This window comes from Carettochelys insculpta, chromosome 3 (assembly GCF_033958435.1).
Source record: "Carettochelys insculpta isolate YL-2023 chromosome 3, ASM3395843v1, whole genome shotgun sequence".
Taxonomy (NCBI): Eukaryota; Metazoa; Chordata; order Testudines; family Carettochelyidae; genus Carettochelys; species Carettochelys insculpta.
Window position 1 is genome coordinate 154808880 of NC_134139.1, and position 22971 is coordinate 154831850.

The 22971-nt window shown below is 41.6% G+C and overlaps 1 protein-coding gene across 1 annotated transcript in view; it reads right to left on the reverse strand.

Annotated features, from left to right (window-relative positions):
• Positions 1 to 22971, reverse strand: part of ADGRB3 (adhesion G protein-coupled receptor B3) — a 704839-nt gene that overhangs the window by 310627 nt on the left and 371241 nt on the right. The gene's annotated exons all lie outside the window — the stretch shown is intronic.

Sequence of the window (22971 nt, forward strand, 5' to 3'; positions counted from 1 at the left end):
TCGGGATACCTTGGGGGTGCTTAGGGGGCTGGGGGGTGGCCATCGCAGCTGGTGGGGAGGTGTCTGTGGCTGCGGAGGAGCGTGCAGGCTAGCCGCGTGGCAATGCTGCTGCCTGCACGCTCTCTCAGCTTCCTGCACAGGAAGGTGGGGGCGGGGACCTTTAAGGGGCCACTGCACGCGGCCACCATCAAGCTCAGGGGCTGGAGAGAGTGTCTCTCAACCCCTCAGCTGATGGCCACCATGGAGGACCCCGCTATTTCGATGTTGCAGGATGCGCAATGACTACACGTTCCCTACTTCGACGTTGAACGTCAAAGTAGGGCGCTATTCCCATCCCCTCATGGGGTTAGCGACTTCGACGTCTCGCCACCTAATGTCGATGTTAACTTCGAAATAGTGCCCAACACGTGTAGCCGTGATGGGCGCTATTTCGAAGTTGGCGCTGCTATTTCGAAGTAGGCGGCACGTGTAGACGCGGCCTTAGTGAGATTGCCATATTACATTCCTTGTCCTGGTGAGATGGCTTGTGTGTCCCAAGGACCTGGAGAGCTATGACAGCAGGAACTACAGCTCTTGGGAGGGTCACCCAAACTGGGTCAAAGCCATCAAATCTGGGACAAATTTAGAGCACCTCTCCCTGAGGTAAAAGGGGTTGTCTTAGGGTTAACAACCCTATGCATAACCTCCCACCCCCACCAAAAGTTACAGACACATATACTAAGTATTTCATACATGCACTCAGTCACAGTCACATCTGAGCACCTTCCCAACTTCCTGTTACTCTCAACAGGTGTATGCCAGATCAAAATTTGTCCCATGAAAGTTCCTGAAAATAAACTATGAACCCAAATATTCATCTTGGGAAAAAGGAAGGCTCTCTCTTTTGCTCTAGTTTGATTTGAGAATCAAAATGTTTATAAGGCTTTGAAATTAAATCTCAAGTACTTTCTATATTTTCATTATAAAATCAATGATTAATTATTTATTAACCATAAAAGACTTCTCTATTTGATAATACAGAGCAATCAAAACTCCCCAAAGAATTAACAAAACCGGAAAGCTTTTCAGTCAGTTTGTTAACACAATAGGTATGTTTAGATTCTGAAATCTGAAAGACAGAAACAAAAGCCATGCAGTCATTTGAGATTAAAATCCACAGTCATCACAGAAGAGATAATGCACTAAAAGTACTCTTCTTTTAACAGCAGTGGGTCATTTTAGACGGATTTTATTTATTTAAAGCAGACTATGCTGTGAAAGTAACAGCTTTAACAGATGGTACGCCACATTTAGCATCCCTGATTTCAGTTTAACTACAATGGATTACGCTAGCTGAGGATATGGCTTGGCATGTTTAAAATATGTATTGTTTGCTGCTACCTATGGAAATAAGTTTACTACAATGTTTTTCATTCAATAAACAGCCACTAGTTGCAAATTTGACATAAAAATGTTCAGGTGTATCTTCTCTGTCATAGTAATGTATAACTAAATTACTGGTCTGATTCACAGCTTTATCTAACTTTTTAGATAATAGCTCTATATAAAATAAACTGAAGTCAATGTACAATATTAATTTCAATGTCCCTATTCCCTAAGGAAGTGAGGCTTGAAGTTGATCTTGGGTCAAATTCTTAGCTAGCTTCACCTGTAGTCACCCTAGTGACTTCAGCAACAATGTAATAATATTTAACACAAGAAACCATTTCAGTTTGTTATACCAAAAATAACAAACTTTCAACAGCTTGCAGTGCTTAGTAAAAACAAGCAACATTTCTTCTGAATCCTATAGAAAACAGTGAAAACAGAGAACAGTAGACAATTTGGAGAAAATTGCCAAGGATCTGAGACTAGAGGTAGTGGTCGAGGATTTTTTTTTCCAATGTACACAGCATTGTTGTTGCATTGGAACCCTACGGAACTTCAGGAAATGTGATGTGTGATTATACATGATCACAAGTATTTGTATTAATTGCACAATATAATTTGTATCCAGACTATAATTTATGTGCTGAGGTCTAAAGATTTCACGTTGGACTAGCAGAGGGAGCCAGTTACGCTGAAATTAATTTTCAATAAGCCTCTTTCACAGATGAGAGACATTCACCAGGTTAATGATTGAAATCTATTGCAACTGAATGGATCTAAAGGTCAAACAGTGAAGCAGCCATTAGGGGGGCATTTCTTTTGGATAGGTCCTGATGGATGCTCTGGCTGATTTGGTTGGAAAAGAAAGTCCATGAGCATGAGTACTACAAGCCCAGCATGGATCCTGGGTAGATATTTGGCTAGCTAGCACACTCTGAAGCTTGAACAGCTCTGTCTTCACTGCTATTGTAACATATGCCAGTAGGACTCAAGTTCGTGGGGGTAGACTAGTCTGTGACAGGATATAGTACAATGTTTTGACTTAGGGGATCAAGTAATTCTTTGAGCCTACTGCTCCCCATTCTATAAAACCTAGATTAATTATTCTGGTGACCTGTTGGAATTACAGAAATTTAAAAAAAAAAATCTGTTCATTATGAGCCCAATGCAAAATCCATTATAATATAGCATCACATAGTTTAAGGCCAGAAAGACCACAGGATCATCTCGCATGACCTCCTATGTATCACAGGCCACCAACATTAGCCCACTTCCCCACACTAACCTCACCAATTTAAACCAACACTCCACTGACGGAGGTCAATGGGCATTTTGTTTATTGGTCTAAAGACTAGTAATGGGATTGGAGTCAAAACAAGTATATTGCCTAATATAGCCCTTTGGACTGAGATTAGATGCTAGATATCAATGCAAAACAGCAAAGAGAAAAGAAGTTGTCAAAGAACAATGAAGCCAAAACCATTTGCACTGGTTTCCTAACAGGGAATGAAGTAGTAATGAAGATTTGTTTTAATGCACTAAGCATCTAAAGCACAATCTACGATTCAAACATTTTCCTCCTCTTCTGGAACATAAAATATGTTGCTTTTTTTTTCTACTGTTCATTGTATGGGTAAACTAAACCATCTTCACCGATATTTAAAATGTCTTCCTACACTGTCTTACTGCTGATCAAAACTTAAAAAATGCAAACTTAGAACCATGTATATTGCTTATATTCTAATTTTTTGCACAGGTAAACTTCTCAGGTTTCACTGCTAATTCCACAAAAGTTATTGTGAGTACAGTTGTTAAATATAATGAGAAGTACTGTGGCACCTGAAAGATTAACAGATTTATTTGGATAGTAACAAAGAGGTAGACATGTTATTAGTCTTTAAAGTGCTACATGACTGCTGGTTGGTTTTGTTAGATTAATTTGGGTATGAGCTTCCATGGATAAAACCTACTTCATCACTTGAATCTTGACTCCTGCCACAGGACTCCTCATTGTTTTTCCAGATACAGATTAACATGTCTACCTCTTTAAGGTTTCTTAAATATAGTCTTTCCACTGAAGATATTTAAATAACCCCCATGTCAAAGAAAAGCAGATCATCAACTGATTTTTGCTTTTATCTGGAACCATAAGCTCAAGTAAATTGCTTTTTTTGCTACAAAAATTGATTCACCTGATTTTGTGAAAATTATGATCAGTATTTATCCAGTCTTGACTCCTTTCTTACATGACCATTTTATGGTGGGCATAAGACAACCACCGACCTTCTCAGTAATGGTCCAGTATTTTATGTAATTAGTGACTTGTTGCTATTTCCAGTAGTTCTACAGTAATTACACTCCTATTTCTGGCAGATCAAATGTTTCTCTCTTTGGAGGGAGAGTGTTGAAGTTATACCTGTTGAATTCCTGCTAACTCCAAAGGTCCATTAGAGGGCTTTTGTTCTTTTATTTGGGTGCATCTCAGTTTAGGGATATGTCAATAATTTAATTTCAAGCTAAAGGTAAGAGAACGTGTGCTAGTAAAACTACAAGTTCTTTTCCTGACTGAAAGTTTCAGGCCATTAATTTATATACAAAGGAAGAAATGAACATCCCACTTCTTTTATAACTTTATTTTTCCAGTTGCCAAAAATAGAACAAAATACAAAAATGATCCCTCACAGCAGCTCAGCTTTTAGTGCATTTATAGATCTGCACATTATTTATGACATGCGACTGAACAACCCTGAAGTGCTGATATTAAGAGGCACAGCACTAAATCTCACATCAGTGTAACAGATAGACTTGTCAGACACCATTAGGATAAACAAGCACTCCACAGAAAGAAAAGTTGCCCAGAAGAACTGGAATTAATAGTGAGATTGATGGTCAGAACTTGCTCTCTCTTTTTATTAGAAACTCTGTGGAGCTATTCTTGTTTTTCTGTAGCATCAGCTGCTTAGATATGATAGTCACCAGGACATATTAGCAGATATATAGTATTGATAACGTAGTTATTTAGAAACAAACCTTGTAACAAGTGACATCTGTAGTGCAAATCTCCACGGACCAACTTTGCTTCACGGCTAAGGGTCAACCCCTCACCTGTGGCTGTTCAGCGCCAACAGGCCAGCTAACCCCTCCTCAGGAGTGGAATCACTCATTCTGACTGTTATTTATTAGGTATTCTACAAAATGATGTTAGGTAAGGAAACATCGTAGCTGGGAATGAGTCTGAACTAACTGACCTATGTGAAACTGAAGAGCCCAGCACAGGCAATTCCAGAAGACCATGAAGTTACCAGATTTTCAAGCGATACAAGACGTCAAATCTTACACAGATATGGGCATGGAGCAGGTGAGGGAGGGAAGAGAAGAGATAAATCTAGAACTGGTTGGATGGAGAAGTGCCTTTTGGGATGATGTAATGCAGCCTAGTATCTGTTCTAAATGGGGTGTTTAGGATTCTAATAGCACAGAGGAATGCTCAGCTGATGTACAGCATAACCTGCTCTATGGCAGCCTTTCCACACCACCAGGATAAGGAGGATGTAGTGGTAGGAAAGACAAGGGAACTCTGGAGGCTAGAGGGGTCATACTGGCTCACACTGCAATGATCTTCACCAGCATCATAGCCTTACACACTGTCACAAGCTGGTATAAGTTAGAATAGCGCTTAAAGGAAACTAAATTGTGCCATGGTCCAGTATTGCCCTTAGCTAGCTACAGGATCAGAAGATGAAGGAGGGTTACAGCTACATGTGCTTCCACACTCTTCTTGTGCAGCACAAGTGAAGAGTCAGACATATCACAGCATGAGGCAACAGATTACATATGAGAGATCTGGCTGAAATTCAAACCTTTGATGAAATTCTGACACCACTAAAGTCAATGGCAGACCTCCTAGGATTTATCTAAGATCTGTGCAGCTGTTGGACAGCAAAAATACTGGGTACATTTTTCTCGTAATTTTTCAGTTTTGCTAAAGAGAAATAGTTCAAAGCATTAAGAGGAGCTATGTGAATATTGTAAATAAATACAGTTAAGCATTATCCCAATTCTCTGTGTAACCATTTCTCTTCCCTCAATGTTTTATCCTAGTAAAGAAGACTAAACCTGACTTGTCAGAAGCTGAAATAACAATCACCTAACCATTCACTCGCCATTCTTTATAGATTCTTACCAATCTTTAGTGTTGCTTGCAACATGCCATATTGTGAGTGCCCCATAACTTTTAAAACTCACAGCAATGCCTTTCTCTTCCTTCCCTTATAGACTGAAGTAATTTCCCTGTTAATTATGCAGATCTTAACTGACAACTATGGACCTAATCTGAAAAGTGACTGTCTGAAAGAAGCATGTGTGGATTTTTGTTTATTATACCTTAATGGATTCCAGAGCAAATGTGATTTGTTTGTAAGTAAAATAACTTTTTTTCTTGGTAACAAGTATCAGAGAGGTAGGCCTGTTAATCTGTATCCTTGAGAACAACAAGAAGTCCCATGGCACCTTACAGACGAACAGATATTTTGGAGCATAAGCTTTTGTGGGGAAAGACCCGCTTCATCAGATGCATGAGTGTGTGTTGGGGTGGGGGGGGGGCGGTTCCAGAGGAGTATTTAAAGAGTGCGGTCCCAGTAAAATGGAAGGCCAGAGCTGACAAGGTCTATTCAGTCAGGGTGGAAATGGCCCATTATCAGTAGTTTGTATCAAGACAGGAGAAAATACAAGTCAGATCATCAGGGGGATGTGGCCCATTGTCAGTTGCTAATGTGGAGGTGTGAATGTCTAAAGCAGAGAGACTGCTTCAGGAAGGAGCCAGCCACTCCCAGTCTCTGTTTAATCCTTGGCTGATGGAGTCAAATTGGCAAATGAATTGTGGCTCAGAGATTTCTCTGTCCATTTTATTTTTGAAATTTTTTTGTTGTAGAACTGCTACTTTTAAATCTGTTACTGAGTGTCCAGGGAGATTGAAGTGTTCTCCTACAGGTTTCTGAGTGTTGCTGTTCCTGATGTCTGATTTATTTCCATTTATTCTTTTATGTAGAGACCGTCCAGTTTGGACAATGTAAATTGCAGTGGGGCATTGCTGGCAAATGATGGAATACATTATATTACAAAACTGACAAAGTGGGTCTTTGCCCACAAAAGCTTATGCTCATACATTTCTATTCGTCTATAAGGTGCCACAGGACACCTCGTTGCTTTTGCAGATCCAGACTAACATGGCTACCCCTCTGATATATTATATTAGTAGATGTGCAGGTAAAGGAGCCCCTAGTGGTGTGGTTGGTATTAGGTCCTGCGATGACATTGCTGGTATAGATATGTGAGCAGAGCTGGCTGCGAGGCTTGTTGCAGGGCTTGGTTCCAGGTTTAAAGTTACTGTGTTGTGGTCTATAGTTGATGGTGAGAATTTAAGGTTGGCAGGCTGTCTGTAGGCAAGGACAGGCCTGCCTCACAAGGTCTGTGAGAATGAAGGATCATTGCCCAGGATGGGTTGCAGATCCCTGATGATGCACTGGAGAGGCTTTAGCTGTGGGGCTGCATATGATGGCCAGTGGTGTTCTCTTGATATCATTGTGAGGTACTGTAGTTTGAGGAAAGCTTGGTAAAGGTCTTGTAGATGTTTGTCTCTGTCTGATGGATCGGAGCAAATACAGTTGTACCTTAGTGCTTGGCTGTACACAATGGATCATGTACTGTACTCCGTATGGAAACCTGAGGCATGTAGATAAGCATAGCAGTCCGTGGGTTTTTGGTATAGGGTGGTATTTATGTGACCATCGCTTATCTGCACAGTAGTGTCCAGGAAGTGGATCTCTTTTGTGGACTGATCCAGGCTAAGGTTGATGGTGGGGTGGAAACTGTTGAAATCACAGTGGAACTCTTCAAGAGGCTCCTTCCCATGGGTCCAGATGATGAAGGTGTCATCAATGTAGTGCAAATAGAGGAGGGGCACTAAGGGACGAGAAATGAGGAAGTGTTGTTCCAGGTCAGCCATAAAAACATTGACATACTGTGGGGCCATGTGGGTGCCCATAGCAGTGCCACTGATTTGAAGGTATAAAAATTGTCCTCAAATCTGAAATAGTTGTGGGTGAGGATATAGTCATAAAGCTCATTTTTTCTTGGTAGTGTTTGCATCTGAAAGTAGCAAAATCCAGGAAAAGATGTATTTGATTTCAATGGTGAAAAAAATCCTTGCACTGATTTCCCTTAAACAGAGATGGGAAACATAGCTACAAATGCTGGTAGAAACTAAAGTAAAAGAAGAGACAACAGAAGGCAGTTGGCCTACGGGAATCAGTTAAAAAGAAATAGACAAGAATGGAACCTTAGCATACGAAGATCAGATCAGCTTTTCCAGCACAGTTAATGAAAAGTGATTGCAAGGAAACCATCAGCTGGAAATAAAAACCATACTGTGAGATCAGATATGAACTATAAGATAAGACACGGAATCACTCTTAGAAAATGCCCAAACTCGTTTGGAACAACAGATAGAAGACCAAGCAACCCTTTGCTGAATGTGATCAATAATATTTGAGAAAAGGAGATACAAGGGTCTTTCAATCAACCAGAAACTCGTTAATATAAAGGAGAGGCACACATGATTTAAGGAACATGAAAAGCATATAGATGAAAATATCTAAAGTTAACATCTCAGAGGAGAAAGAAAGAGGTTATAAGTATAGCAATGGTTTCAAAAGAATCTTCTAACTTATGGCTCCCTATAGATTTTCAGAGAGACAAGATCAGACTTTCCCTCCTTAAATAAGGGAGAAAACTTTTGAAAGATGCAGTTCTATATGAAATCTCAAATCAATGAGCTGGACCGTGGGATCTGTAATATCCGATCAGACTAGTGTTTGTTTTTAGTAGCTGTCACTCTCTGATGAAGGCCAGTACCAGATGCTTCAGATAAAGAGGCTTATCTATGTTGAAAAATCCTCATCTGAGGATTAATTAATGTGTCCCTGGCCATGGGCTGTGGTGTCTGTGTGGCTGTCCTGCATCCTTACTGAATAGCCTCAGAAATTAAGCACCTAAAATAAAAATTCTGCTTTCCCAGCAGTAATGACATTCTTCCCCATCAAACCGCATCAAAATCAAATAAAAACAAAAAAAGAATTTACCTCAAAAATGTGTTTAATTTAATGTATAAGTTAAGTCTATATAGGTGTATAGGAATGACCATTGGTTAGGGACAGTTATTATGAATATTTATTAGGTTCATTAATATTAATAAGCTAGGATTTGAAATACTGTACTATGATAGGTTAGTTTTGGATACCTTATGAATAAACATTAGAAAGTGCGTCCTGGTGCCGGGGCAACGGAGGCGCGGACCTGGCAGCTTGTGGTGTTCAACCAGGTCTGCCCCAGCACTATAAATTTAAGAGCGCACCCCGGCGCTAGCCAGTCCATTTTCCATCATTGGACCAACAACATTAAAGTCAGTCAGTCGGCCAGAAATCGTCGACGGCGTGGGACCAAAGACAAAGAAGACGACCTTGGACTGTGTTAAGAGCTGGACATTGAACAGAGCTGAAATCACTGAAGAGGCGGAAGAGCCCGAAGAAGACCTGCGTGTCAGTCGACGCACACTAGCCGACGTGGGCCACCGAAGACACGAAGAGGACCAGCGAGAAGAGCTCCAGTCCACCATTTACCAACAAAAGGCTCCGGCGTTTAATCCAGAGGGTTTACCTGGCAGGAGCTAACGCCTTACGGCGGGGGCCCTGCACAGGGAAACCGCAGCAGCGGTCCTGCCCTTTCCGCCACTGACCACCGCCTTGAGCCGGTGGTGGAAAATAAAGGCCGTCACTCTCAGGAGGGTTTTTTGTGTCACCAGTCGGCTTTTTCCCTCCTGCTCTTTTTTCCCTCTCTTTCTGTCTGGCCTGCCGCGGCTGCCGTAAATGCGCGCCTGTGAGGGCTGTTTCTTCTCAGCTCAGTTCCTGTGAAGAGATCAGTGGGCCCGGCGCCCGGCTAACAGATCAGGAGAGAGAGAGGTATCAAAAGATTGTTAGGTTTAGTGCTAGATACATCTAATTGGATGTGTGTATTTTATTGTCTCTGTTGTCTGTTCGCATGTTGTTGGATATCTTAGAATGGATATAGGTTTTGTATTCTTTTTACTGTGTTTGTTATTCCTGTGAGCTGTATTAAAGTTTATAGTATTTTACTGTTATTTTGTACATAGAGAGTCTAAAGGTTTAATAGATGTTTAACTTAGGACTGGGACTGCCCCAGTTATTATTGGCACCTTAGATTTTGTACCCCAAATCTACTAGATTCATACTGTAAAGCACAGGAGGCTAGTCTTTATAGCCTAGCCTAAGAATTTGGCACTCAAACAGAAGAATAGCCTGGGATTTTAATATTAATTTATAGTATTCTGTAAACAGAGCTATTAGCTCCCTCCTGTAATCAGGAAGGTAGAACGGCTAGGGATAACCCTTAAAAAGGGACAACCCTGGTAATATTTGTAAAACCCCTTCACGGTCATTTAGGTGCCGCAGTAAAGGGCTGGCCTGTAAGTAGGGCAGTCGGCATAAACGGTGCCGTATATAGGGCTCTGCCTTTAATTAGGCAATCCCAGGGCTCTCCCCTGTATGGCCAATAGGGCAACCCAACAATAAATAATAAATAAATAAACAAAGTAAGCCTAAAAATAGGTAAATTTAAAATAAGTACAATCTGCTCCCCTTTGTAACTCGGCTTAGGGTTGAGCGACTGGTGAAACCCATAGTGGGAAGGATCCAGAATTATATCTAAACATATAGTAGCTCTGTATTTAATTATATTCCCTTTTTCATCACACTCCGAAGAGAGTAATATGTCTGCTCCACGGATCACAGGAAGTAGTTAGTTGGGATTAGACAGTATTGCTGCTGGTTGCAGCGATTATATAATTCCAAGGCTGTGTGTCTTATAAAACTAAAAATCCTGTGCTAAATCTAGTTAGATAAGGGATTAGGTTAGTCTGTTAAGGTTAGGTAATTTAGGTGCTAGTCCTTTAAAAGAATTCCATTCTCCTTCAATAAATTCCTTGTCTTGTTTTGAAACTTACTTATCTTGTCTGTTATTCTTCCGGGGCAAAGACGCCGCTTGCAGCACCGCTCACACGCCCTGAAGACCCTGTTGTGATCAGGTCACTGTGTACATTCGATCAGGGTCGCGGGGTAAAACCCTGAGGGCAATTGCCCTGTGGATGTGATTTGTTTTTGGTCATTTCCAATTTATTCTAGTCATCCTTTCTACGTCACGCCCACGTCATCGATAATCTACACTGGCAGGCTGTGTCTACACTAGCAAGTTCTTTCAAAAGATTTTTCAAAACAAGGGGGCTCTTTCGAAAAATCCCCTGGAGTGTGTACTCACAAAAGTGTTCTTTTGAAAGTAAATTGAAAGAATGCAACGCTCCTTTTGAAAGCACTCTTACACTCCCATTTCAGGAGGAAAGACTTCTTTAGACATCTTTCAAAATAAAACGTGTGGGCCATGTTTACACTTACTCCCTCCTTTTGGAAGAGGCATGTTAAAGAGGCAGTTCAGAAGATGCTAATGAGGCATTTACATGAATATGGAGTGCCTCACAACCATAACGGTGGCAGTGTGCGATTCGAAACTGCCATTTTCAGAACGCACACCACAGATGTAGATGGGGGCCTTTCGAAAGGACCCCTCTGGCTTCAAAAGCCCCTTCTTCCTATTTGGTTTTCGGAAGAAGGGGCATTCAAAGTCGGGGGGGTCTTTCCAAAAGCAAGAAGTGATGGAAGTGGTATACCTGGACTTTATTAAGGCATTTGTTATGGTCATGCATGATTTTCTTACCAATAAAAAAGGCAAATACAACTTAGATGGGGCTATTATAAGGTGGGCGAATAACTAGCTGAATAACCATTCTCAGAGAGTAGTTATTAATGGTTCACAGTCATGCTGGAAGCGCATAATAAGTGGGGTTCGGCAGAGGTCTGTTCTGGGACAAGTACTATTCAATATCTTAATCAACTATTTAGATATTAGCACAGAGAGTACACTTATTAAGTATGCTTATGATACCAAGCTGGGAGGGGCTACAATTACTTTGGAAGATAGGGTCAGAATTCAAAATTACCTGGACAACTGGAGAAATGGTCTAAGGTAAATAAGATGAAGTTTAATAAGGACAAATGCAAAGTACTCCACTAAGGAAGGAACAATCAGCTTTGTACATATAGAATGGGAAGCAACTGTCTCGGAAGAAGTACTGCAGAAAGACTTCTAGGGGTCATAGTGGACAAGAAGCTAAACATTAGTCAACAGTGTAATGCTGTTGCTACAAAAAGCAAACATGATCCTGGGATGCATTAACAGGTGTGTATTTTGAGCAAGATATGACAAGTCATCCTCCTTCTCTACTCAGCGCTGATTAGGCCTCATTTAGAGTACTGTGTCCAGTTCTGGGCACCACATTTCAAGAAAGATATGGAGAAACTGGATAAAGTCCAAGCTATAAGGGACGACTGAAAGATCTGGGTTTGTTAGTTTAGAAGACGGAAGAGTTAGAGGGCACATGATAGTGGTTCTCATGTACCTAAAAGAGGGTTACAAGGAGGGGGGAGAAAAATTGTCCTTCTTGGCCTCTGAGGCTAGGAGAAGGAGCAATGGACTTAAACTGCAGCAAGGGAGGTTCAGGTTGGGCATCATGAAAAACTTCCTAACTCCCAGCCAGCAGCCCCAGGGGTCACGGAGCCCCCTTCTGGCCAGCAGCCCCTGGGGGCCCTAGGCCCGAGGGGTCCCCTGCCCCTCTCCCCATGCTGGAGGTGTGCCCCGGACCCAGCTTACCTCCATGAGGACTGCTTTGACGGTGGCCTTGCCCACCCCGAACTGTTGCCCCACTGAGCGGTAGGAGTTCGGAGTGGCCAGTTTCCATATCGCAATCACAACTGCTTCTCAAGGGGGAGTGGGGGCCACATGATGGTGTCCTGGTGCCTCAGAGCAGAGGCCATCCAGTGTCATAGCTCCTGGAAGGTGTCCCTGCTCATGCGGAAGTTCCACAGCCATGTGGCATTGTCCCATCGCCCCAGCACCAGCCACTCCCACCATTCTGAGTTGCTGGGGTGGTTCCACAGGCACTGGACTGCCGGAGGGTGGGGTGAAGGCTTAGGGGGTTCACATCCCTGGGGGTGCCACTCTGTCTCCCAACAAGGAGGGGGGCAGCTGCGGTGACCATGCAGACAAGGTGGCCAATGGTGTCCATGATGTCTGAGTCCAGAGCCAGGAGCAGCATCTTGTCAGCCACGGTGCTGCTGCGCTGGGGTCTGCATAGCTGCTGTCAGCTAAGCAGGCCTCAGTTCATGCAATTCCTGGCTTTCAAGTTTGGCCTTTCTACAGTGGGGTCCTGTGTAGACACAGCCTTGCAGTCTAACTGAAGGACTCTGTGGTGAGTGTGTTACGGGTAAAGTTAAATCAGGATGGTTTTCCTTCTCTTGACATTCATTATTTTTCATATATCCATCATATATCTTTTTATTATTCTCTCAACAGTAAAAAGTTATCCATATTTCAGTCTTTTTTCTGTTGCTCCAGTCTCTCTAAGAATGAAATATACCCAGATCAAATTCCCTCCTGTTGGGCTACAGTGGGTTCTTTTTTTTTTTAAAGTCATACACAGCATTCCAGTTGATGACCTACTGTTGATTTGTAGGATATCACAACATTTTCCATATTATTTGCCATCCAATCATTCTGTTTATTTTCTGTGCCTTCCTCAATTTATATTGTGAATGACACCCCTGTCACCAGCACTGCTTGGTATCCTTAATGGTCCCCTGTAAAGGATTCTACTGAAAGTTCAAGAAAATTTCAGAGGAACAAAGTGGGTGAGGTAGGATCTGTTATTGGATCAAATGCTGTTGTGAAAGTTGCAAAAAGAGCTTATTTCATTCAGAAAAAAAATATTACTTCACCCATCTTGTCTCTCTAACATTCTGAGACCAAGCTTCGTACAGCATCACTTCAAACAAGTAAATGTGGTCAGCCAGCTTTCTTTCATCCCCCATTTCAGCAGTTCATTTTAGAACAATCCCATTCTGTCCTACCATTCAAGTGAAGCAATTTATTTGGTTCTAAAATAACTCTGGCTGCATGTACACTACAAGCTAAAATCAATTTTATTTTAATTGATTTATTAATGCTGGGTTTTATCGATTTGATTTTGAGCATCTTCACCTTCCCATGTGCTCCCCACAAAATTGACTTATTGTTGCTACACACATTTAGCTTAAATCTGTGCAAAATTACCTGGTGACCCCTAAGTGTACAGCCATGCTTGGGCATGTTAGGGTGACTTGCATGGCCACTTGAACAATGCAGTGAGGTACGTGGGATGGAGGCAGGGTCCAGAGACCCTCTTAAATTTTTATAGGGAAATATGCCTCAGCACAAAAAGGCTAAAACACTAACCCCAGGGCAAGAACTGAGGAACCAAGTGAATTGGTCAAGTCTAAACCAGTTAGCACCGGAACTCACTGAGTTGATTGCAGACTGCACTATCAGCAGTACGTGACTTCAGCACCCACATTCTGCCGGTCTAAAATGACAAACAGGAAAAACCTATAGAGGAAGGACCCATGGCCTCTGACCTAGCAGCCCAGAGGCACCAGCTGCGTACCTTAAAAGGAAAAAATAAGTATAGGATGTAATGTTGTATAAAATGGGGAGGGGGGCTGAGAGGGGCTGCAGGAGAAGAGCAGCAGAAGCAACCAGGATGTGATGTGTCAGGCCTTGGGTGGAGCCAGCAAATGGAAGGACCATAAAGAGGGGCAACAACGTAAGGAGGAGGAGGAACTCCCGAATCCTGGAGAGACCAGATGCTGTCTGCAACAAGGCGTGATCACCCTTCACCACTCCTCCCTCCTGCTCGCAAGTTAGATAGAGTAGGGCATGAATATCTATCGGTACTGTGGAAACTTGTATTAGTAGTATAGCTAGCTGAAGTATCGTGATGCAATGGTGCATCTTATTCCTGTATCTGCTTAACTATGTAAGTATACGCTCTCAGTAAGTGCTCTCATTAACTCTGTTTGTATTCTGTCTGTTTGTATCCTGTCCTGTGGCAAGTCTATCTATATGTTGATGTGTTTATTTTTTAGTTTCATGAGCCTGTAAGGGTCATGCGCAAGGCTGAGGCAAAGATGCCCCAGAACCCCCGAAAGGGCTTTGACCCCATGACCGGGAAGTTCTGAAAGCAAGCTGCCTCAGCTGAGAAGCGTGATCTGCTGAACCTCCATGTTCTACAGGACAGAGTGTTGTTTGTGTCTGTACGTCACACCCTCCTATTAACCCTTAAGTCCCACCCCTGAAACTCATGCTTCTTGGGGATAGATAACAGCTCTTAGAAATTGGGATAGATAACAGCCAATGAATTCCACCAACCCGTGGACTGTTTTAGATTACTACTGGGAGTTAGAAAAACCCCAGGGGTACTTCTCTTTCTTTTGGGCGTAATCCTATTCCTCCTGTTAGTAGTGTGGCTATAACTATACCAGCTTTCTAATAGCAAAATCAATCTCCGTGGTGTGAGTCATCATCAAGAAGCAGCCCTCCTTTTTCCCAGTTCAATACTTCACTCACCTCTCACCTCCACCCTTATTTAAGACTTGGAGCACAGCATATTTGCTCCTCAAAAGCAACTGCTGCAGCAGTATATTGTGGGAACCTATCCCACAGTTCCATGAGCCCCATAGCATTCTGGCTGTTTTCACTGGTGTGGCAAAAAAATGCCCCACAAGTGGCTGTGAGTATCTGACAACATCTTCCTAGATTTCATTTCCTATATTTAATTTCCCTCATTCCTCTGCAGTAGTAGACAAATGTCCCTGTTTCCAGGCACGGTCTGCCTTGCCTGTATAAAAGATGTGCTTTTTATAATTGAGGGGAGGGGGAGTAAAGTGCTTGGGAATGGTTAGAAAAAGGATTTTTGTTTTCCCAGATGACAGGTTTTCAAAACAGAATGCAAAAGCACTGGATCTTTGCAGGCTCGGATCTGGATTTAGACATCCTGGACAAGAAGACCCTCAGATCAATAATTTTATCTCAAAGGCCCAAAAGTCAGCCTGGGGCACCAAGAGGCGCATCTCTCATGAACTGGGTGAAAGGTGCAGACCTGCCTAGATGTGCAAGTCAGGACAAAATGTAAATAGCTGAAAATAAGTGTCTCATCCGAGCATGACCCCCACCCACAGACTAGCTGCCACATGATGTGGGCAAGGGAAAGTTCCAGAATGTGTGGCACCTCTTGTGGAAGTAAGGGAGGGGATCTGGGGGACAGCGCAGCATGTAAATGGTTGAAAAGAAGTTTCTTGTCCTATCATACAAGCACTACCCCCACCCACAGCCTAGCTGGCACATGGTATGGAGAGGGCATCAGCTGGTGTAAGGCAGCGCACAAAAATAAGACAGCTAGCAGAGGTATACACACTACCACAGACCCTATAGCTGTGCTATGAGCAAAGAAAAAGAAAGCAGATTTTTCTGCCTCTCATGACCCTACAGCCATGGGCTTCCAGGTGCTGAATAGAAATCGTCTTCCTGTTGCCTAATTCCTCAGCACCTGAGAACAGTGGAGATGGAAAAGGCCAGAGCAGAGAAGTGTGGGGCACATATGGGACATGTCTTGAGGCTAATGAATTCGCTTTAGAGACACGGCACTTCCTCAATACTGTTAATTTTAAATTTTAAATTTGAACTGAACGCAACACCCCCCGCAGGTTACTAACATATTCAGATATTGAGATTATGTCAATTTTAGTGCACCATAAATCGAGCTAATGGAATTTACAGTGAAGACAGGTACTCGGCAAAAGTGGACTAAATGACTTAAATTGATATTATCTCATACTGTAGACGTAGCCTCTGACTGTTTCATAATTCCCAGATCCAGTTGATCTCTTTCTAAAGAGAAGTATCACATTTGCTGCACCCCAGTCCTGTACTCCAAAATTCTTGATGGAAAACTATTGCTTATGGTTACTTGTTGCTTTTATTTTTTTCAGTTTGTTCCAGTACTTCCTCTTTACTGTAACTTGAATGAACCTGTTCTGAGCATACTACAAAGTTTGATTTATATTACATTTTAATGTGTTGTTCAGAATCAGCATTGAATCTGAATTAGACGGAGATCCCTTAAGATTAGTAAGGAAAATGGCATTCCATCTGCAGAGGATCTGAGGAGACTGACATATCTGATTACAAGTGTGGAGGCCCAGAATAAGCTATCTCTTATCAGTTCACTTCTATTCAGCTAGAGGTGGTCATGCAAATTAAAACTGGTGAATGGAAAGCAAGAATCATTATGAGGCAGAGGTGAAATTTTTGACAGAGCTGGACTCTTTCTATTCCACAGCACATTAGATAAAGAAGCAGGTTATCATAAGTCTGAATTTGTTCCTCGTGTTTATGTGGACAAAGATTCTAAATGCATGCGTGAGATGTTTGAGGTGGACTGAAAATTATTAAATTCAGTTTTGCAAAGCAGAACATGACAATAGCTATAGAACTATTCTTCACAGTTAATTATGTGTAAAAATGTCCCCTATTTTTGTACAGCTCTGTCCTATATTCAATATATTTACTTACTTTAGTCACCAAAATAACTGTACTACTTTTCACGCTTGTTAGCACTACACAATCTATGCAGCTAAGAGAGCATGAGCTAGATGTTTTCCTTCTCAAGAAATAGCAACAAAATTCGTTCCAATTACACAGTCAATCAATCACATTTCATAAATTCCAATGAGGGCAACTGTGTTGCACTGAGGGTATAATTTGGGGACAATGGAATTGCACAGCTTAATCAAGAGCAGAACTTGGTGTGACTAACCTTTATTACTGGTGCAAAAAAAAAAACAAAACTCAGCTTGATTCTTGGGTTATATTTGCATTTTGAGTTGGAGGTGTAAATACCAGCTTGAGGAGACATACCTAATCAAGATAGCATATGACTAATAGAATGTAGCTGAGGTGATGTAAATGGTAGAAAGGACTAGCTGCCCCAAGCACTTGTCCAAGCTGTTAGGTACATACTAGGGGGAGGCAGGCCCTCCTGCTACTCATACTACTGTAGCTAAACTCCAGACTGTGGCTACACTCCCCTTCCCTTTCAGAACGAGCATGCAAATGCAGCTGATTGGAAATGCAAATAAGTTACAGTTTTAAATTTCTCATGCCTTGTTTGCATGTTCATGCAGGATCTCCATTCTGGAACAGTTGATTTTGAAAGCCAAAACAGCCATGCAAATGGGGTTCATTGAGAAGGAAACACCACTTTTGAAAGTACCCTTCTTCTGCTGTGTCTACATGACAATCCCCTTTTGAAAGGGGAATACAAATGAGAGAGATCAAAAATGTAAATAAGGCATGGATTTACATATTTCACACCTCATCTGCATATTCTTGTGTGATCTCACTTCTGGAAGAGACTTTTCTGGAAGTAAAAACAGCCATGTAGATGGGTTTTCTTCAAAAATAAACCCATTTTTCAAAATAACCCTTCTTCCTGAAACAAAATAGGAGGAAGAGTAGCTGGAGCTAGAGACCTTAATTACCTTGGCCGTTTTTACACAGGCCACTTTCGTCAAAAGTGACATGGTAATACGCAACCTGAAATATGCTAATGAGGCATGGATGCAAATTCCCCGCACCTCATTAACATATGGTCACGTGATTTGGAGTCCGGAAGACCCTTCTTCCGGAATGCAAAATGCCGTGTAGAAGCATGGGCCCCAGGGGTCTTCCAGAAGGAAGTCCTTCTTCCAGAGGCCCCTTCTTCCCAAAAATTTTCAGGAGGAAGGGGCCTCCAGAAGAAGGACTTCCTTCCAGAAGCTCCCCCAGGGCCGCACTTCTACATGGCATTTTGGAATCCGGAAGAATGGTCTTCCGGACTCCAAATCACATGACGTTATGTTAATGAGATGCGGGGAATTTGCATCCACACCTTATTATCATATATCAGGCTGCATATTACCATGCCACTTTCAAAGAAAGCTGCCTATGTAGAAACGGCCCTTGAGTTTAGGAACAGCCCTGAACAAGAGCTAATGTGCAAAACTGACCCAAACAGTAGCTCCCCTGGAAGACATGATTCAGACATTCTCCTCTTCTTGTTCCTGCAGTCATAGTCATTAACAGACAGACTATAAAAGCAATCAATGGCCACTTCTAAATGGGCGCTTAGCACCACACTGCTGCTGGCAGCACTATGTTAATGAGGTTTCTAGAAATTAAAAATGGTTGCCCATTTGCAAACTCACGCAGCTAATTAGCATAGCCAGGCGAGATTTCACTGTCAGCAGTACAGAGGCCTTGTAGATGTGCCTCTGCTGGCTAAGCCCCCTTCTGTTGCCAGTCCCTTATCCCTGAATTTTTTCAGGCATAAGGGACTGGTGACAGAGAGGGGTTTAGCCAGAAGAGGCATGTCCATATGGTCTCTGTGATGCCTGCATGAGCCCTGCTGACAGTGAAATTTCGTGCGGCTATGCTCATTAGCTATGAGAGTTTGCAAATGGGTAACCATTTGCAATTTCTTGAAACCTCATTAGCATGGCACTGCTGGCAGCACAGCTGTACTAAGTGCCCGTTTAGACATGGCCAATATGTGCCTCCTCCTGCAACTTCAGTTCAACTACTTTGTCCGGGGAGCAGAGGTAGTAAAGCCAAACTGTGCCCATTTCCTGTCTCTCCTTTCCATCTGACTCCAGTAAGGCAGAATGTAGGTGGGGTGTCTATTTGCTTTAATGTGCCAAGACCCAAGGTCCAGCTAGTTCGCATAGTTGTATACATTTTTCTTATTTTTCTTAATCCCTTCCACTGGCTTGTCTGGGCACATAGTACAAGTAAGACTCTAGTCTTAAGGGTTTAACAAAATTACATGTGAGAGGGAGGAGGATGATCACAGAAAGACCACTAACTTTATACAGTTATATGAGTATCTACTGCAGTCCATGATTTTTGAGTCAGAAGAAAAATTTTATTTCCCATTTGATCTGGGAATGATATAGAAGTGATATACACAGGGTCTCTTCATACCATTTTTATATTCACTCTTTGAGCACAAACAAATTGGGCTGCAGTCAAACATTTCAAAAGGCATGGCCTGTGTTATGTTAATCAAAATGTCTTTGGCTTTGCCATAAACATGGTTTAAAACTCCCTCAATGGCAGAATGTCTTTCTTTTTTTTTTTTCTTTTTTTTTTTTTGTAACATATATGTAAATGGCCAAGCATATGGAACTCCGTCACCAGGACTGAGACTGCTAGATGCTAAGGCAAAACCGAATAACAACAATAACTCCTGATTGGGGGATGTGGGTGTCAAATTTGTAGTATTTGTGTTCATTTGTATTTGTATTTCAAATATTATATTTGTAATATTTGCAAATATTAAATGCTACCACTGCCACCATCGTGGTCATTAAAAGTGATAAAACATTAGATTAGTTAACATTTTAAACATTCTGAGTTCCTTCTGATACTTGACGTAGCAGTCTTCTAACATCTTCAGTTGTTTGCATTTCTAAGGTTTACCCAACTCTCCAGCTGGGTAAGTTACTTAAAGAAATATTTAATAAATAGTTTAATGAGAAAAACGGGCAGGTCTATGCTACTGCTAAATCAATGCACCTTACCTCAAAGGTGTGAAAAGGCACACTCCACTTGGAGCGACACAAGTTACATTAATGAAACACTGTTGACATTGGTGCTATGTCTGCAGGACATGCTCTCATACCAACATATTTTCTACCTCTCATGGTGAAGCAGTACGCTGATGAGACAGCGCTTTCATGTCAGCATAGAGCATCTTCACCAGACATACTATTGTTCTTCTATTGTAGATCAGCCCTATGTTATTGTCTGGCTAAATTATTCAACAAGTGTTATCAATTAGTGCTGTTCATCAGTGTAGTAATTTATAATGGTTATATATTAGGAATACTGAAATAATAAGTCAAATATCTGTGCCAGCATGCCAGCATAATTATGCTGGTTATACATTTGGTTATACATTTGGTTATACATATGCTTTTGACCAGTTTTGCTGCCTCACTTAAAAAGAAACTGACATTGTGATGAGACAAGGTGGGTGACTAATATATTTTATTGGCTGATCTTCTGTTAGTAAGAGAGACAAGCTTTCAAACATACACAGAACTCTTCTTCAGATTCAGGAAACCTATTCAGACCAAGTCTGCACTATATGGGTCTACGGATGTAAGTTCCTTTGTGTTGACTTGGCTGTGGACATGCTTTTGCTTACATTTGGCTTCTCTTGCTGTGAGTGGCTCATTTTGCTTTTTCAGAAATATCACTTTCCCAAGCAGCATAGAGAAAGTGTAGGTTGAATTAACACCATAACTTGCTTTGCTTATCTCAACAGTTACTGTTTTTTGGGAGCTGTCCCACAATGCCCTGCACTGACAATACAATTGATACAAGCACTCCTAGTGAGGATGCAGATCACGGACACAAGGAGCCAAGTGTATGCACTCGCAAGCTATTTAATAACTGTGGTGACTGTATGCTAGTCAACATAATTTTGTAGTGTAGTAATGGCCTCAGAAAATCACCACTAATTACAAGATGGAGGAGTCTATTTTGCATAAATAGTTAAAATATATTTCAAAGGACCGTTCAGGGTGAAGCGGCTCATTAACACCCCTGCAGGCACTGAAAGAAAGGAAGCAGGGGAAGGGGAGAATCAGCTGAGTGTGTTGTTAGTGAGTTATGGATTGTTGTAAAAAGCCATAAATCAAGTGTCTCTATTCAGTCCATGATTTTTTGTGTCTAGCAAAGTTATGAATTTAAAATCCCAGGTTTATCTTTTCAAATTGCTGTGTGGGGCTCCTTTGAAAAGGTCGACTGCTAGGTCAGACGTAAAGTGACGGCTTTGTGGAAAGTGTTCACCCACAAGTTATGGAGTGATTTTGTGGTTTGTATTATACTTGTTTAAATTCATTATAGAGCATAGGGATTGCATTGTTTCACCCACCTAGTTGCTATTTGGACGTGTAGTGTGGGTCATGGTGTGATACATATGTGTAGGACTGATGGATCTTGAAAGGTGTGTTGCAGTGGGTGTTGATCACTGAATCAGTGGAAATACGTCTGCAGGGTTCTAGTGTTGGGTGGGAGGTGACAATTAGAGATGCACTTTCAGAGGAAGTTTTATTTTACCCAGACAGAAACCTGCTTCTATACAGAAATAAAACCTCCTCCAATCCCTGGTCAACATAAATTTTCAGTTTAGAAGAATGCGTTCAGTTATTGGACTTTCCAAAATGATTGTGTGTTGTATTAACCTTTCTTACATGTTATAAGTTAATATTTATGTGCTTGCTTTGTAATGATACCCCCACAGTCAAGAAAGCAGCATTAACAACAGTGAAATACCAGTTTACCGCAGGAAATGTCATCCCCCGCCCAACCCGAAGGAAGCTTATAGGCACTAGGTGAAATACCATGGCACATCAGTTGACAAAAGACTGTTTATTGCTCTCTCCACACCCAAGAAAAGGGGATGTGCATATAAACGTTCATCTCAGTTTGAAGCCTGGATGAAGGCAATACAGATCCCAGACCCGAATCCACTATATCAGTATGTTGCTTGGAATTGGCAAAGGCATATTTCAAAGTTTAAGCAAGAATTCCCAAGCTGCTTAGCTTCGATGAGCCCCAAAGGACATAGAGTGCTTGCACATTGCAGCAGCCAATATCACTTTTGGAACCTAAGATGGTAATTCTTGTGTGCATATGTTTACTTGTTTTAACCTTGTAAACAGCTCTCTAATTTCTTTGTTCCTAGTTAATAAGCCTGTAGTTAGTTTTTATAGGATTGGCCTCAAGCATTGTCTTAGATGGGAGACTTGAGGTAAGTGACTGGGAATAAGCTGAATATTATTGAGAACAACAATCCAGTTGGCACCTTATAGACTAACAGATATTTTGGAGTATAAACTTTCATGGGCAAAGACCCGCTCCGTCAGATGCATGAATATTATTGTGATTATTGCTGTAAGGTACCATATACCACAAAGGCAGACATTCCTGGGTGGCAAAGTAGAGTCAACAGAATGGCTGAGATGTACTGTCTAAGACTTCATGTTATGGCTATGGTAGTGCATGATGCTTGGTTGGTGGAATCTAATTATTTCACAATCAGTTTAAGGCTTGTGTCCTGATTTGTAACAGTTTGCCCTGAGGTTGGCACCCATGAATCATGAGCCACTCCAGGCAGCTTGGATAGTAATCACTTCAATTATGGAAACAAGATAAAATACTCAAAATTGCCTTACAATCTGGGTCATTTCAAATACATTAGTCCTCCATCACCCGGATGTACTGATACTTCAGAGATAATTACAGACCCTAATGGAGTGAGTTCAGATTGATGACATCTTTCATTCGTTCTATTTGTTATTTTATCATATTACCTTGGTCTTTACTAGCATTAAGAATGCTGCACAGCTACTCTAACAAGGTGTTTTAAAAGTGAATCAAAACAAAATTTTGAACACACACAGAGATACAGAAAAAAGTGAAAATCTAAGTGATCAAACT